We start from the raw sequence: 6,000 nt of genomic DNA, 5'->3' as shown, positions 1-6,000 counted from the left end.
CCCCAGATTGCTTCAGTAAATGTCCAACAGTATAAATTGAAATTGCTCTAGATCAGGACATCTGCTAAGCAAATAAATACTATATTTTGTATTTGATTCTGTCATGTAATTTTTTTCCTTGTGTGATTGGACTGGACTTCCTTTTGTGGCAGACTCATCCATAAGTCACATGATTTGGCAGCAGTGTAGGATTTTATTTAAAACACTTGACATATCCTTGTAAATTCTTTATCTACACAGGGTTTTCACACTACTAAGTGAAATACTAACACTTCACATAACTGAGTATTACGAGCCAGTTGTGGATGACATATTTTACCCAGATGACATATTTTACCCAGATGATATATTTTACCCGGATCTTCCTTGCAGTTTGTCAGTTTGGCTGTGTGGAAAGTGGTGCGTGGTAAGTTTGGTGCTGAAGCGGAAAAGGCATTCATTGGGCAATTATGAGAGTAGCTGTTGGGGAACATTGGAAATATGAAATGTCTTCATATCAAATGTAGATATGGTTCTGCTTAGTTTGACCACTAAGGTATCACTTTGCAATCCTTGCTATCACCATTACAGCTCATCAGTGCATGGTTTATGACTGAAATTTGATCTGAACTTGTTTATCCCACATGGAGCAGATCAGAGTAAAAAAGCTTCGCTGCCTTGCAGAGTGTTTATTTAGATCTCTCTGAGTCACAGCTGATTCAGGAAAGAATGTTAGTTCTGCCTGTCTTGCCGACTTAAAGCTTGGTTGTGTAGAGGCCTTAAATGTTAGTTCTCTGCCTTTGTGATGCATGTAGCACATGAGCTGTCGCAATGTCACAGTAAGGCACCAGTTTTGTCACATGGCTGAAAATAGTCCTCGTCTCTCACTAACACTCAGCAAACCTGGCTTTAGCTTAGGGGACATCAATACAGGCTTAGGGCATTAGCTTGACAACCAAATCAACAGCATACTGTCACAAGCATGCTTACTGCTTCATCTGTTTATATCACAACAATACAGCTCACTCTATATATAAATATATAATGTACATAATACATTCATGGAACATGCCCAATTGGCACATCACCTGTTCAGAAGTTTGTAACAAAACATGTCATTTAGAATTGCATTAATATGTTATACATTAGCCTTAAAATGAAGCAATGGTCAGCAGATGAGATTAGATGTATTTCTATTCCATAAAACATACATTCAGAATGGTCTTTTTCTTTGAATCATGCATAGTCCTAACTAACTATATAGTTGCATCACTGCCTGAGGAAGACTGTAGATGGAAACATGGTGCAGTTTGCAGAGTTTCTACAAGTTAGTGCATTTATGTACTGGTATTTCCACAATGGAGTTCCTTATTAGCTACTATAGCCTGGTGGTACATTTATTAACATCTCAGTATAATAACGGGGATTTCTTTGATTATATCTTAATCTGTACCCTCAAATTGGTTGTTCTCTGCATAGTACATTAAAATCCATTTCATTGATTCATCAATTTCTCATTAGTTTCTGAAATACATTTCCTCACATCCAAGTCTAAGCCATAGTTCATTGGTCTACACATAATATCAAATGTAATTATTGTTTTTTTGTCAGAATCTTCATGCTTCCTTATCCTGCACACAAATGAAACACTAACTCTTCATGGTTTCTCAGATATATGCACCAAACTTTGCAAAGTAGTAGTGCTAAGTCAAACTTGCCACATGTCAGTGTTTTCCCCCAGCTAAATTTAAGCTAGCCTTTAAATTTTAACTTAAGCTTTAGAGTGAACTTAAGTTGGCTTCATGAAAACAGCCTTTGAATGGCAATGAAAATTGAACTGTGTATCCCAGTGTCTAGCACATCGCTAACATCTGCGGGCAGCAGCTTGGTTATGTTTTTTCCGCGTCACCCAGTTGAGCAATAACAGCTGTCAGCTTTCCACTTCTGACTCGGAATTCCCCCACAGAGTCCATTCCCATTTAAATATAGCACCGAGAAGACCTTCCTTCAATGATCTATGGCGATCTACTGTACAGTACAGTGAATGGATCAGGTAATACGTGCAGAACTTCACTAGCTTGCTAACACAATTTTGACATTTGAGCGGGTCATTGAGAAAAAGGCTAGGGATTGTCTTGGTAAATTTAAAGTTTATATTTAATGATGATAACACATTTTAAAAATATATTTACTTTTAAATTTACTTTTATTTTTCTTTATCATTTTTAGATTTTGTAATTATAATTAATGTTTTACTTGTCTTCTCTCTTCTTGAGACAAACCGTAACACACATAAAATACATATTACAACATCAAGAACAACAACAACAATTAATAATAATCTTTGGTTTTTTTTTAATGCAGTTTGTCATTCCACCAACAATTACTGTGGAATGCAGATATAATGGAACAGATATATCTCCTTCCCAAAGTAGCATCGAAAATCAATATTAATCATACTTAACATGTTTGACAAAACATGAAACATACTGTCTCATAAGCAGTTCGTGGTATTACATAGTTTCCATGTATCCTTGCTTATGTAATGCAATTCCTTAGTCAAGGCAGTTCTCAAGGGTTTTATAAATAGTTTGTTTTACGTATTATGAGAAAAGATTCGACCTAGCTGACATGCATAGGGGATCATAACGAAAGAATTTAGATCAAATAATTACTCCTCGAAATATTATTTTGTGAAATGTATATTATTCATTGGAGAAGGATTCATGTTAAGTTATGCATTCCAAACACAGTTATGGAAGAGCATTTGAAAACATTATGTTTGGGCTGGCCTGCCACTTCTTCTTTAGAACGCACAGATGTTATGGCTGTTTCCCATTTTCTTAGGGATGTGGGAGAGATTCCTTTTCGTTTATTGTGTAGATGCAACGGTAGCAAAATTTTGTCAGGAATTCAGCGCCCGTATATTTTGTTTTGTAAACCCGGAATATATTTGCAGTCATACAGACATTACATGCTACTATAGAAACAACAAGAATAATGCTAAGGTAAATTTAATTATCTTGTTTATACGCAACCAGATTCACTTGGTCTTGACAAAATGCCGATTGTTATTGATGAAATTGAATTATTTTAAGATCTGAAATATTAGTCGTGTATAAATCATTATAATGTTCTAAGTACTGTTGATCCCTGTAACGTGTATTTGATCATATTTTTGTGACTTTTGTTACTTTCTTTTTTGGTCAGCATAGTGTAGGCTTGTGCCCTTTTCGCCAGTCATAATTTTCTTCCTCCACAATGAAAGTAGAAATTAATCACACTCTAACCGTTTCAATATATAACCTATATATATAGGCCTATAGTTTTATTAAAATTTGCACGTTTCAAAAAAGTGGACATAAATATATATTAGAATTATTAAGCCAACTGCTGCTCCAGTTTGTTTCGGAAAATAAATTAACTCAAATTAGCCGAGCAGGCAGTTAATCTGACTTCTTCCCACATAGCAAAATTGGTCTGGCCCAGTTCTGGCCCACAACATGCACTTACACTTGGCCGACATACCGAAAAGAATGACAGCCCTTTTGTGGCCCAGATCTGGTTTGCCAGAGCTGGGTCACACATGGGCCAGCTCAGGGTCAGCTGTGGACACACTGTGCTGGTGATGTGTGAGACACCGGTCAAGGTAGAAAAACATTAGAAAAGCAAGACAACAATTCTTTATGGTTCACACTGTGAGAACATATGTGTGTTACAGATCTAGGCCACATAAACCTGACGTCGACAGATCTGGGCCACATGTGGCATGCCATCACATAAACGGTGCCATCATTGCCAGACCTGGCCCACATCCGGGTAACATACCACTTGCCATGCCAGCAGTGCCAGCTTGATGCCGGATCCGGGCCAGACCCATCTGCTATGTGGGTTGGAAAATGCAAGAAACAAACGAAAAACAACTATGGTTGCTTTTTTAGGGTAACTCGATGGTCGATCCAAGAGACACCAGTACCAAGGTGTGTGTATTATGGACTAAGTTTATAAATCTCTGTGGTGGTGCTCGATTGTTATATATATGAAATACCTGATCTTAAGTACACCATATCCTCTATTAAAGTGGTAATTTCAAGGAGTTGAAAGTCCGACAGACTATTTCTGGACTCATACTGTAATCTCGAAAGGTTTTCCAAAGTTTTCCAATTCAGAAACAAAAAATCAGTGTGCGTTTTGTAGTCCATGGACCTTGCCGTTTGACACGTAAAAACACAGTATCATGGACAATTCTAATAGGACTACTCAAACAGCATGTAAACCAGAAATTCAAAGTCAAAGTTTTTTCTTTGTCACATGCCAAGGTATAACTGTACAGTAAGCAGTGAAATGATGGTCGGCAGCAGGGCAGACTGTGCAGAACTCACAATAGAAAAAAATCATTTGAAGAAATAACTTAAGATATAAAACGCAATATAAAAACGTGCAAAACATAGAAAAATGTACAAAACGAAGTTAGACACCAGTATGGGCTGCATTTAGTGTTCTGATGGCCTGGGGGAAGAAGCTCCTATGGAGCCTCTCACAGTATTGGCCTTGAGGTTGCGGAGGCGTCTGCCTGACTGCAGCCACTGAAAGAGTCCTTGGTTTGGATGTTGGGGGTCCATAATGCTACTGGCTCTGGTGCTGCACCGCCTGGTATACAAGTCCTGGAGGGGAGTTAGAACAGTCCCTGTGGTGTGCTCAGCTAGTCACACCACCCTCTGCAGGGCCTTACGGTCCTGTGAAGAGCAGTTCCCATACCAGGCAGTGATGCATCCTGCCAGAAGGTTTTTAAAATCTGTTTTGGCAGTCTGAATTTCTTTAACAGTCTGAGGTGATAGAGGTGCTGCCGTGCCTTTTTTCATCAGGTTGGAAGTGTGAGTGGTCCATGTCAGTGGTCCAGGTCCTCGGTGATGAGTATGCTGAGGTATCGGAAGCTGCTCACCCTCTCCACTGGGGCACGGTTGATGGAGAGTGGGGTGTAGCTCTTCTGTTGCATTTTGCAGAAGTTGACTACCAGCTCCTTTGCTTTGCCATATGGGCCAGTGCAGGGAGGCGAGTGGAGTAACTTAGCACTGTCTCACACATGGACCAGTGCATCTCTGCATCTGGAACAATGGGTGTGCATCTCTGCTAGTGCTATTAGCGTCTGGACTGAAAACACACTGAACATCTCAGGTGCTGTGTGCTGTTGTATCATTTTTCATGACCTTATTACTCCTTTCATATTATCACATTTTTATTATCTGTTTCATGATATTTAACTTTAACACCTAATACTTAGATCTGTGATATATGCATGGACTAATCAACTTAGTGCAACCCTTAATTGTTGACCCATCCTATGCTAATTTAGTCCATTCAGGTTCAAAGTCTCCAAATTAAAGAAATTAGCAAGTGATGCTAATCATCATTTTTTTTCTTTAATTGCGCTATTTTTCCCCCTTTTGCCCTACACATGATAAACTTATGATTGAGGAAATGATTTAACACTCCTCATAAAAATGGCAGTTGTTTTAGACCGACTTACATTTACATTTTGTCACTTATCCACAGTGATGTACAATATTAGTACATTTAACATTACATTAGAGCCAACACTAATGTTGGTGAGGACTTATGTGCTAGGACATGTGCTAGTGATACTTCTGAGCATCACCAGAGTTAGCCTGTGTAATTATTAGAATAACTTCACTAGGAACAATGATTTGGCACAAATCTGTCAGTCTGTCTGTAAGTCATTGTTTTACATGAAACTCCTGATCTTGATCACACGTCTTTTAAATTGGTATTGATTAACTATAGTGGAAGGACAGACTGATTTTTGTATTAGAGTGAGGAGAAGGGGTGTCAGCACAACATACATCCTCAGCTTTGTTTAAAATGAAATTAAATTTCATGTTTATTGTTTCTGTTTTCATGATATTTGGTCATTATTGTTATTTAATTTTTATTCTTTTTTAATGGAGTAGAAAGGCCCTGAGCAGCACATTCAGCCTCTCATTAATGTGGCTGGACTGGGAG

Source organism: Megalops cyprinoides, chromosome 9, assembly GCF_013368585.1.
Source record: "Megalops cyprinoides isolate fMegCyp1 chromosome 9, fMegCyp1.pri, whole genome shotgun sequence".
Taxonomy (NCBI): domain Eukaryota; kingdom Metazoa; phylum Chordata; class Actinopteri; order Elopiformes; family Megalopidae; genus Megalops; species Megalops cyprinoides.
The sequence above is the reverse complement of the archived record's forward strand: the minus strand, read 5'-3'. Positions refer to the sequence as shown.